At 45.2% G+C, this 12,905-nt stretch overlaps 1 protein-coding gene across 1 annotated transcript in view; it reads right to left on the bottom strand.

Annotated features, from left to right (window-relative positions):
- Positions 1–12,905, bottom strand: part of L3MBTL4 (L3MBTL histone methyl-lysine binding protein 4) — a 303,558-nt gene that overhangs the window by 198,693 nt on the left and 91,960 nt on the right. The gene's annotated exons all lie outside the window — the stretch shown is intronic.

The following is a 12,905-nucleotide window of genomic DNA, read 5'->3' as shown; positions in this document are numbered from 1 at the left end:
AAGGTTTCAGCCACGCTACCCACAGCCCTAAGCAAAGGGGAACCTCTATGGCCTTAGTCTTGAATACATATAGTTTCTGGGGCTTCCCTGGTGGCGCAGTGGTTGAGAGTCCGCCTGCCGATGCAGGGGACGCGGGTTCGTGTCCCAGTCCAGGAGGATCCCACATGCCGCGGAGTGGCTGAGCCCGTGAGCCATGGCCGCTGAGCCTGCGCGTCCGGAGCCTGTGCTCCGCAATGGGAGAGGCCACAACAGTGAGAGGCCCATGTACCGCAAAAAAAAAAAAAAAAAAAAAAAAAATATATATATATATATATATATATATATATAGTTTCTGGAAACGGAAACAATGCACTGAGCTTCAGCAGAAGGGAATCACTGGTCCAGCACAGACCTGGCTCAGAGGTGGTGACAGATGAACTATGAGGAAGGACCAGAGAAAAACACATCTCTGAGCTCTCACTGAAACACTCAGCCTCAGGGCAGCTAGAGAGCCTCAGAGTGTCAGGCAGGAAGGTGCTAGGCGGGAATGCCCGCAGAGTGGACATTCTGGGGCAGAGTGGAGCTGCCCCAGAAGCCAGCAAAGGAGGGGTGAAGGAGGCGCCAGAGCAGAGGCCAGGCTGCAAGTGTCCTGAGGGCAGCACAAAGCACCGCGGTGCAAATTGCTTGTTCATTCCAGAATCCTGGATGCAAATGGGAAATAATCAGTGTGCAGCCCAGCAAAGGACAAGGTCAGTCTGGGGCTTGCGGTTGTGTATTTACTGAGATAGGCCATCCTAATACATCCTGATGGGGGGACATCGTGGGGTCAGCCTGTCAGAGGAATTTGCCTCGGTGGCTGGGAAGCAGAGATGAACCCAGGTTTCTGGAAGGAGAAGCTTAAGCCAAGTGAAGTGGGACACCCCCAAAAGCAATGTGGACCCTTCATGCTGCTGCCAGTTTTTGACATTAAATTTACATTTATTTTAAGAGAAGGAGGTTATTACTACTAGAAAATCGCTAGCAACCATTACCGTTCAGAATCCCAGCCATTTGTTATCTATTATGTATCCATTACCATCCATAGCCCCACTGTTTGTCATATGCTATTATCATAATGGCCCCATAATGGGCTCTGCTTCTCTGACACCATTGTAACTGCCATGACTCACTGTGTCAATATTCCAAGGGAGAAAACATCATATACAATGAAATAATGCATGATTTTAGCTATTCAAATATTATATCATTCTTAGCCATGCTTATAGCTACTTTGTTGCCTATTAAAAGTCTATTCGTAATACAGACGCACCAATTAAAATCCAATGTTCCATGTGGTATTATAAATAGGTTCTCTTTTATGGGGGATTACATAGAGGATATCTAGTTAATGCCAAGGGTTAATGCACATTTGTTTTGATAAGGAATAAGGAATCCTTAATAATAGCAATTTACTTCTAGTAAACAACCTATCAGCACATTTTTATTTACAATCCTCATTCATTCAGCAAGTGTTTATTTGGTGCCCATGAAATGCCAGGGACTGTTCTATAGTCACAACGATGTCAAGAGTACTTGGGTGGGACTTCCCTGGTGGTCCAGTGGTAAAGAATCCGCCTTCCAATGCAGGGGACGTGGGTTCAATCCCCTGTTGGGAAACTAAGATCCCACATGCCGTGGGGCAGCTAAGCCTGCACACCATAACTACTGAGCCCGTGCACCACAAACTACAGAGCCCATGCGCCTTGGAGCCTGCTCCCCGTAACTAGAGAGAGAAAATCCTCATGCCACAACTAGAGAGAAGCCCTCGTGCCACGACAAAACACCCCGCATGCCTCAGCGAAGATCTTGCGTGCTGCAACTAAGACCCAACACAGCCAAATAAATAAATAAACAAGTAAATAGTTTTTAAAAAAAGAGTACTTGGGAAATCAAGCTTCCTCCGTGAGCTTACATTCTAGTGGCAAAACGTGATAAAGAAATAAACACACGAATATGTAATCTAATGTCAGATAACCGTAAATCCTATGATGCAGATTAAATTCATATAAGAGGAAAGTGAATGCTTTGATAGAGCCGGGATAATTCTCCCACGGAAACTCTGAGTGTGTGTTCAGACATGAACGGGAAGGGAGACTGGCCGTGGGGACAGGGGTGACTTTATTTTGCATTTCTTCTGTCTTCCCGGTGAATGAAAAGCAGGGTTCTGAGAGGAAGGAGGACTGTGAAGCAGCCTCCTTGGCTGATGGGGGGCGGTGAACTGATGGGGGGAGGATGGGGTGGAGTCACAGAAATGGACTCGGGGTCCCTGGACCGCTGCGGAGATGACTTTAAAGCCAAACCCCTCGGAATGGCTCTTTGTCTTCTCTGGCCGCAGGACTCAACCTGGCCTCATTCCGAAGTCTGTAAAAGGCAACGATCAGAGAACGGGCAAAAATCCCCTTCCCGGTGTAGAGAGGGCCTGCAGAAGGACAACAGAAGCGGGAGAAGAGGAAGCAAATGCAGTGACACGGAAATGAGATGACAACGTCTGCTCCCCTGTAGGTTCTTGATGCAAAACCTCCAACTTTGGTACATTCACATAAAATTGAGCCCAATTCCACTTATTAGGAAAAAAAATATCTACTGACTTCACAAAGCAAATCTTTGCTGTAAAAACCATGAAAATAGAATTCTTCTATTTCCCTGATTCTACCGTGCACATCCCTCCCGCACCCTTGTAGCACGGTTTCAACGATTATGAAATCCGGATGCACCGTCCATCCCTGTGGAAGGGCTCTGCCAGGTGCCAGGGGCAGAAGCCCGTCGTGAAAGAGCTGTCATTGCCCACGCGGGTTCTGAGTATGGCCGGTTCCCCAAGAGAGAAATGAACACCAGTACTCAGAGGCATGAGAGGGGGCGGCGCATGACCACTGCTGTGAGGCAGAGGGTGGGGCATCACTTCCACTCCAAAGAGAACTGTTAATACTAAGCCCAAAGTCTCTAGCCAGATCCTTGCACTTTTCTAAGCTGTACAGCTGCCTCTAAGGTGATAAAGGATGGGAGAAGACAGGTCGGGGAAGTGAGTTGACAGTGCAGTGTGCGGGACCTAGTCAGGCACACTAAGAGTTGAGTCTTTTTACCTCAATGCACGTGCTCCAATCCACATTTTAAGTCCACTCTGGCATCTCTGTGCAGCATGGATTGACAGGGGCTCGGGGGCGCAGAGAGCCCAGCTGGAAGGGAAGTGTAGTGGCCCACGTGAGAGGTGATGCCGGCTTTCATTAGGGTGGTTGTCATGGAGATGAAGAGAGGTCAAGAGATGAGGGACACAGTCCTGGGAGTTAGAATCAATAGAATAGGGCGGCGGGCTGTATGTGGCTGTTCTGAGACGGGCAGATTTTAGGAACGGCTCCCAGGTGTCTGGATTGAGCAATCTGGTGGATAAGCTGCCCTTTACTAAGCTGCAGACGCTGAGGGAAGAAACAGGTCTGGGTCTGCGTGCTGTGGAGTTCAGCCAGGACATATTAACATGGAACATACAAGCGATATCAAGTTACGGTTAAATACATGACTGCAGCTCTGGGGAGGAGGCTCTTGTTCAAATGCAGATTCTGACTCAGCGGGTCTGGGGTGAGGCCCGTGCCTCCATTCCTGACCTGCTCCCAGGTGACGGGGAGCCTGCAGCTGCAGGAAACCCTCACCTGTGCTAAGTGTGGAAAAGCCACCCCAGTTCCACCCGGAAGGCGGGATACTGATATCTTCAGCAGCGCCTGTTCCCAGTTTGTGTCCCTGATCATCAACTGTTCTCGGGGGGCTGCCACCCTGGCCAGCCTGCACGTCTGGACCCCACCGCAGTTCCCTGTTTGGTTTGACAGTTCTGAAACAGAGAACCACCCTCTGAGTTTATGAGATCTACCCCACTTCTGTTCTGTCAAAGGCCGCCACGCGAATGCAGCCTGGTCCCATTGTTTCCACAGCTGCATGCTGGTTCCGCCAAGGAAGCAAGGGCGCAAACGCCCGGAGGGAGGCCCAGGGTAGGACGCACAGGCAATAAGCCTCTAAGAAGTAGTAGCAGAGAAAGAAGATCCGCCCCGCCTGCTTGAGCTGCAGGCCCCTGCGCCCTGTTCCCCACAGCTGAGCCCCAATGGCTCCACAGCCATGCAGCTTCCTGTGATGCCTCTGCTCCCAGGTCCAAACACAGAGCTTGTATAGCCTGCCTGCCCAGGGGCCTTTCAATTAAAATAAATAAATAAATGTGTGTGTATGCGCGCGTGTGTGTGCAAATACATACATACATGCATGCACACACACAATTTAAAACAGATTAAATCTGAAGACTCCTTTGTCTCTACATGATAGTAAATAAAGGCATTTGGTGTTTGGAAATGCAAATATCTCTAAGAGAAGAAAAACTGTTCTTCTTGAGAAGCCATCTGCCCCTCGGCATCTTTGCTCACAATGCTCGCTGCACTGCAGTGGACTTGCACAGCACCTTACGGTTTGTGTCACGCACTCTACACTGAACTGTGATTTAACCCATCTCCCAACTAGATGGTGAGGGCCTCGTCTCAGGGCCCCCAGCTCCTAGAATGGTCCCTTCTACCCTGGGGTGACCAGTAAATAAAAGCTGTTGATTGCATAGCAGACCTCGCCTCTTCTACCTGTTTTTAATGTGTATCTTAACACCACTGCAATAGTCAGAATAATGGTTCTCAGCGATGTCCACATCCTAACCCCTAAAACCTGTGAAAACGCTCCCTTACACAGCAAGAGGGATTTTGCAGGTGTGATTAAGTGACGGACTTTGAGATGGCAGAGTCTATCTTGGGTTATCCTGTGGGCCCAAGATAATCACAACCGTCCCTATTCACGGGACACAGAAATGTCAGAGGGAGGTTTGAAGATGCTACCTGCTAAATGTGGAGAAAAGGACCAAGAGTCAAGGAACAGAGGCTGCTCCAGAAACTGGAAAAGGCCAGGAACAGGATCCCCCAGAGCTTCCAAAGGGAAGACAGCCTTGCTGAAGCCTACATTCTAGTCCAGTGACACGGGGCAATGTAATGTGCTACACCTGTGTGATTTTAAGCCACTAAGTTTGTGGTAATTTGTTACAGTAGCAATGGGAAGATAATACAAGTCCATTTGGGGAATAAATTAACCTGAGTAAGAATCTACCCACTGCCTTCTCATAGAAGCATCTCCTTTCCCGGAGTCTATCGCCTGTCCTTATATCACAAGAAACGACACAGATTTTGTAACAAGGGGGGAGATGCCTAATCACCGTCTTGCCTTATCAGTTCATTCTGGGGTGTCTTCATTTAGTTATTTATATTTGAGAGATGTTCTCCTGGTGGTAAAAATAGAGTGTGAAGCAGGATGTGAGAAAAAGAGATGATGCCCAGCATAACTAGCGAAGTATCAGTGTTAGTGAGGGCGTTTGTGATGTCAGAGCTGCAGCTGGTCAGAAGCAGTGCACTTCTGTTCAGGAGAACAGCAGAGACCATGAGCGTCTCCTCCAAAGCTAAGACACACGCCAAAGACTCTCTCGTTCGCTCTGCAGACAGACGGCGAGTCCAGACCGCACCTTCCGACCGAGGTCTGGGAAACCAGTCTTCACTATCCGCCAGGCAAGCGGCCCCGTACTTTTTGAGTAAGTACAAAGCTTTGAATGAAGTGATGGAGAATAGTGAATGGAGGGCCTTTTACTAACTTAGTCAAAAGTCCATTAACCCTTGAAACACAAACATAATCCCGTATCTATGTAGACAGGGGCGTCATTTTGCAGCTGCGCCATCGACAGCATTCCTCAGACACGCAAAGAAATGCATAACCCTAAAATAAGGGTTCAAAACAATCAGTGCTACCACACATCACCTTTTATTTAAGAGTTTCCACACAAGACAGCGTTCTGCATAGAAACTGTGAAACATGCTATTTCTATTCTCTGAAGCTCATGACTAAGCTAGCGTCTCCAGTCAAACAGTCACAGGTCAGGATATCAGCAGGTCCTGCAGGGCAGGCTGGTGCGACGGGCAGGGTGAGGTTACCCAGGGACAGGGAGCGCCGGCAGCAGCTCCAGCAGGGTGGCCGGCTGCCCGCCACCGCAGCTCTTTACGCTCTTGGAAAGGTTTCTGTTCTGGATACAATGACTTTCATAAAAATGTTCAGTGTGAGTCTATACTCACAGTTCTTGGAGAATACAACGCCAGCAGCAGATAAGCTGACTCTGGGAAAGAATGTACATTATGGCAGGGAGGGGCTTGACTACACCCACTCTGAAAATCAGATGAATGGCTGGTAATCCACTGATACTAGGAGGCATGCATTTAAGTCTAGAAAGTGTTGATTCCGTGGCATCATCTCATTTACCTCCTTGGCTGACTATATAAAACTTACCTAAAACTAGACTGAAATTTAAATATAGATCTGGTTTGGTTCACAAATCATATATCCAGAAAAGAAAAAAAAAGGCACGGATATAAAACTGCTTATACTAAAGGTAACGACTCAATAAGTTCATCTCATCATCTAATCAGTATAGCGCATCTATTAAGACAGACACTGGCCAATTACAGCCCAGAGGCTAAATAGGGCCCTAGCACCCATCTCTGTGCATGCCAGTAGCTAAAAATGGTTTTTACATTTTTAAATGGCTTGAGAAAAATCAAAAGAAGAACACTTCATGACATGTGGAATTATTTGGAATTCAAATTCCAGGGTCCATAAATAAAGTTTTCTAGGGACCCAGCCACGCTCACCTGCTTCCATATAGTTCATGGCCACTTTTGTGCTAAACCACAGAGCCAGCGGCCGCGGCAGAGACACTTGGCCCCCAAGCCTGGGTTACTCTCTGGCCCTTTAACTGACGGAGATGCTGCCCTGCAGGTTAAGAGCTCTGGCTGAAGACCCGGGCCACCTGGTCCCCGCCTGCTCTACCGCTTAGGAGCCACGCGACCTCGGGCAAGTTGCTGAAGCGCCTGCACTTGCTCCTCCCTGAGACTCCCTTGTAGGGTGGCGTGTGGATGGGGAGAGGAAAAGGATGTGAAGCACGCACAGGGTAGCATGTGGCACCACACCCGGGTGAGCCGTCACAGATGTTATTATTGCTGTTTGTTGTGACCGTGATCACACTAATGCAACTTTACCAGGTAGAGCCTTCTACCTGCTTCAACTTTTCTGGAAATCATGGTTGACACTAATTTATAGTTTCAACTACTCTGAAAATTATCTCTTCATTAATTGGTCATAATATTTTTGAAAGTTGTCCCAGTCTCCTTCCCAAATGAAGATAGTCATCAATCACTGTGGCACGTAACGGCCATTAATTAGAAGCTTAGCTCAAAGGACTGTCATTTTTAATGTTAGTATCTTGTTCTAGTCTCGTATTTCAAAATCGTTTTCAAAACTGCGCCCGAGATGGAGATGCTGGTGAGTGAGAGGACGCACTCCATACTCTGCTCCCTCTCTGACAGATAATTACGCCAGGACTTGTAGGGGTCAAGCAACTTCCTCAAAGTGCTGGCAACCCTTAATTAAAATGAACATTCTGGGCTTGTATTTGGACTTTTGCTTTGCGTGAGTCCACCTTCAAGATTTTTTCAAACAAAAGCTTTGAACTTATTAATCTGACATAAAATTCAAACTAGTTTCAAGTCACACACATAGACCACTTACTGTGACAATTTCTCTTGGTCATGATGCTCTTGTTTCATTTAGAAATGCCACAAATACATCCAGTTAATGCATTAAATATGAAAAGACTTGCTGAAGAGACTCAATTTATTAATGATTCAGTAGAACTTCCTAAAACATCTATTTGGAATTCATTTATAATTCATTTCACAGCTTAGCTGAGGTTCCTATAGGGCAAATATTTATCAAATATTACTCTGTTTTAAGTCCTCCCTTTACGTTTATTTGTAGAAGGATGCTTTTTTTTCCAAATAAAGGCTAAACTTCCTAAAAGCATCCATCCGTCTATTGTAATTTAATGCGCAATTCCTGATACGGTGACAGTAACGGGTTTTCAGATATAACAGAGTACACTGTGCAACCAAACAAAAGAATAGTTATTAAACATAATAGCTGGCTATAAACTGAACAAGACACACATTGAGTACATCATAAATATTTATTAGACAGTAACCATGGTAATTAATAAACACAGTAATCAAAATAAGAGGGAAATAGCATCTTAAAACCCTGCCATTGTAAGAAAAACTTCACAGCTCACCTACCAATGAACCACACACAACCAAATTGATATCTTCATTACGAAAATCAGAATATCTGGCCTGGCTAGCACCGGCGGAGTACAGAGTATCCTGAATAGGGCTGCCATCGTCCCTAACACTGACAATTATAGCCCCTAATGCCAATGGCTCATCAGAGCTGCAGAGTAAGGGCTAAAATGAGTTAGAAACATCTAAGTGTAAACTAGTTGTGCAACCTTGGTCAAATTCAGTTCGTGCCAACTGCAAAGAAGAAATAACACCTACCTGGAAGGGCTGTTGTGTAACTAGACTTATTGTGGTGATGCTTTCCCAACATATACAAATCTCCAATCATATGGTACACCTGAAACTATCAACAGTATACTGCTATACGTCAATTATATCTCAATAAAAAATAAACAAGAGAGTTGTTGTGACGATAAAGATGCGATATGTGACATACTCAACAAGCTCCCTGGAACAAAGCCCACATTCGGCACCTGGGTCTTCTTACTTTCCTATTACTGTGTCTGTGACTCCTGAGACTGACGTCACCACACCCACTACTGCTCCTGCTTCTACGACGGCAACCACGAAGCAACAACCGCTGCATCCACCTTCTCTTTAGTGGTCACATGTAATAATTCAGATTCTTCGGAGCTAAACACTTCAGGCCCAGTGAGATAAGCACAATAAATAAAATAGACAATAACAAATGTTGGTAAGGATGTAGAGACACTGGAACCTTTGTATACCGCTGGTGAGAATGTAAAATGGTGCAGCCACTTCGGAGCACAACATTAAACAAAGAATTATCACAGGACGCAGCAATTCTACTCCTAGATATACACCTAAGAGAAGTGAAGACATATGTCCACACAAAAACACACACAAACGTTCACAGCACCATTATTTAAAATAGCCAAAAAGCAGTGGTTAAGAATCCACCCACCAGGGCAGGGGACACATGTCTGGGCCCTGGTCCCTTGCTCCACATGCCGCAGAGCAACTAAGCCCGTGCGCCACAAGTACTGAGCCTGCACTCTAGAGCCCGCAAGCCACAACTACTGAAGCCCGCACGCCTGGAGCCCGTGCTCCGCAACAAGAGAAGCCACTGCAATGAGAAGCCTGTGCGCCGCAACAAAGAGTAGCCCCTGCTCACCACAAGTAGAGAAAGCGCGCGCACAGCCACGAAGACCCAACGCAGCCATAATTAATTAATTAATTAATTTAAAAAATAGCCAAAAAGTGGAAACAACCCAAATGTCTACCCATGATGAATGAACAACATGTGGTACATGCATACAGTGGAATACTATTCAGAAATGAAAAGGGATAAAGTACTGTTACATGCTACAACTTGGATGAAACCTTCAAAACATTACAGTAAGTGAAAGAAGCCAGACACAAAGAGTCACATATTACATCATTCCATTTATATGAGATGTTCAGAATAGGCAAAGCCATAGAGACAGAAAGCCGGATTATCAGGGGCTAAGGTGGAGGTGTAGAACGAATAGTTATTGCTAATGGACACGAGCTTTCTTTTGGGGGGGGGATGAAAATGTTATAAACTTAGATAGTGGTGACAGTTGTACACTTCTGGGAACAAACTCAAAACCAATACCTTTTACGGTATGTGAATTTTGTTTCAAAACGCTGTTATAAAGCAGAACTAATCAAGCACATATGGGCAACTATATATTTAGGGAGTGGCAGAAAAGAACAAAGTGTGTCTTTGCTGGGTCTGCTGTGCTCTGCCATGGAATGCCAGGACCACACAAACCTCCAGGCAGGACAGGCAACGTGAGCTGTGCACAAAAGACACAGCAGAGTGGTGTTACAGATGAACTCCACTCCCTGTCCTAGACATCTGCTCTCCCTCTAGCAAGTGGGGTAGTTATGACAAAAAGTAGAACGTAAGAGTAGGAGCAGGAAGAATATAAGCTCTAGGGTTGAAAAACCCTGTTTGAAACCCAGGGTTTAAAGCCTGGTTCCCCCATATACTAGCGTGCTACCTTGGACCATTTACTTAACCTCTCTGAGCTTCAGTTTCCTCATCTATAAAATGGGTACAAGAGTACCTTATGTCACCCAGTGGCTGTGAAGATACACTACTGTATATAAAGCCCTTAGAAGAGCGTCTGACACCGTCATCACCATCAGCACTAAGATCGCTCTTGCTGTTCACCAGGCTGGCCCCCAACACTCAAACCCAGGCCCATGGCACAATCGCACATGCTCCGTTAGCATCCCCGGGGACTCCCTGCTTTGCTCACCAAGTAGCCTGGGATTGTTTCCTCTCCCTCTATTGATGACAATTACTTCATTAGCACAGAAAACCAGGGCCCCCGGGAGCGCAGCCCAGGGCACCTGCACTGACTAATAACCGCAGCGGCGGCCAGCTGATGCCCTACAAAGAGCAGGGCACAGTTCCAGGAGTTTTGTATACAATCTTCATCCAGATGCTCAAAGCCAGCCTGGGAGGTGGGCACTGTGAACCACGTCGCTCTCCAGATGAGGAAAGTGTAAATAAGTTGAGTAACTACCAAGTTACCAACACGGTCAGAGCTGGAATCAAACCTGACCAGTGTAACCTATGGCACTTTCCTGTGCAGTAGGCTGAGTTAGATTTCCAAGGGAAGAGGAGTCAGGAGAGCAGCTGAGCATGAGGGAAGAGTGCTTTGTGACTATCACAACTGTCTCATTCAAATGGGAGGATGCCAAGGTACATTCCATGCCACTCATCCTTCACTCCTTCCCTCATTCACACATACATTAAGCATCTATCACATGCCAGCGATAAAAACAGTCCTTGAAGGATACCGACATTAAAAGAGGAAATTGTGGAACCATATAACCAACACATTAATAAAGGAACAAAGGGATGTCCCCGGCCAAGAGGAGACCAGGAAAGGGTCAACTGCTTTCTCAACTGACAAAGATAACCCCACCACTACCTTCAATCTACTTAGACAAGAATTCAGAGAAAAACCTGACACTCATTTTCAACACCTTGTATTCCCTGGGAACACCCATGAATGGAACTTTAAGCCATGCTTCTGAACGTTCTCTATAAGTTGTTTCCATTCAGACATCTGCGCCAGCCCCCAGACAATCCCCTCACCTCCACCTCAGGGGGCAGGACAAGCATTTACCCAGTTGAGGGCCTGCCTGGGGAGGGAAGGGGTGGGGGCCATGGTGGTAGGTGTTGCAGGAGGTCAGAGGCTCTCTGGGAGACCGCAAGTTTTCCACAGCCCAGAGACACCTATGTCATTCCAAGACTGATACATTCTGGCAGACTGAAGGGTGTGTGGAAGCAATGCATTGCACATTTTCTAAAGCACCACTTCACATCTTAATTTAGCCCTAAAATCCTAAAGGGGTTTCCATTATGCCCACAACCACAGAGGTAACACTTCGGGTTCTAAGCCTGTGAAAAGTACCCAATACTTTTCAACTCTTTTTCTTCTAGTAATGGTCAAAGCAATTTCCATGAAAGAAAAAGAATAAGGAGAAGAGACATGAAATACTTCTTTGGAAGGATGAGCTAAATCTTAAGAGATTTTTAAAGTCCAATGCTGAGATGGTAAATAAGGAATATACTAAACTTACTTTAGGAGCTAAAGGTTTTCAAATGGTATTTTACGGTAATACTAATCCAATATGATCACACTGTAAGCTGACAAATACGTTAAATTGGATACTATTGTATGTATCTTAGGAACCACAAGAAAATAATCTGTCAATTAAAATTCTAAATAACATTTTATGTACTATTAAGATTAAGCTTTTCCTATAAATGCAATAACTTTACAATGACAGTTAAATAAGAATTTAAAGAAAAAAACCTGATGTTCATTTTCAATAATGAAATATTACTGAATTTATAAAGTAATTGTGATATCCAAAAATCAATCCCACAGTAAGTGCTATAAGAGTAAACAACAATAAGGGACTTCCCTGGTAGTGAAGTGGTTAAGAATCCGCCTGCCAATGCAGGGGACACGGGTTCGAGCTCTGGTCCAGGAAGATCCCACATGCCACGGAGCAACTAAGCCTGCATGCCACAACTACTGAAGCCCACGCGCCTAGAGCCTGTGCTGCCCAACAAGAGAAGCCACCGCAGTGAGAAGCCCGCACACCACAACGAAGAGTAGCCTTTGCTCACCGCAACTAGAGAAAGCCCGCACGCAGCAGCGAAGACCCAACGCAGCCATAAATAAATAAATAAATTTTAAAAAGAGTAAACAAGAAAAAGCTACAAATAAGAATTTATGCAATATGATTAAATTTAAAATAAAACCTTAGTAACAATGTATGTGGGAGAAAAATACCTATAACATATTATTCCTGAATAGCGTTTAGCACAGTTTTCATTTGTCAGAAAAATAAAGGACATTGCCAATATATGCTTTTGATGATCCATGGCCAAGCCAAATACACATCTCTATGTTTTACTAAAATGTACGTACTGATTATTCTCTATGAGATGAATTAGAAGTTGTTTTCAAATTAGGCATATAGCAAATAAGACTTCTTTTAAATTATATCAAACCATATATCGAACTTAAATACATCTTTCTTAATAATTTCTATAAATATTCGTTGGCTTCGATCTTTTTATTAATATGAAAATAAACTGTGCTTGGGTGGAAAATAATTTTTGAACTGTCATATGCTGTAGGAGATTTATTGAATTCCACAGATGCTTTCAGCTTTCTGTAGAAAAAA

The sequence above is a fragment of the Delphinapterus leucas genome, chromosome 14 (genome assembly GCF_059928025.1).
Source record: "Delphinapterus leucas isolate spDelLeu-1000000601 "Yukka" chromosome 14, BTC_Dleu_Yukka2, whole genome shotgun sequence".
NCBI classification, from domain to species: Eukaryota; Metazoa; Chordata; class Mammalia; order Artiodactyla; family Monodontidae; genus Delphinapterus; species Delphinapterus leucas.
This window is presented reverse-complemented; position numbering and strand designations above follow the sequence as displayed.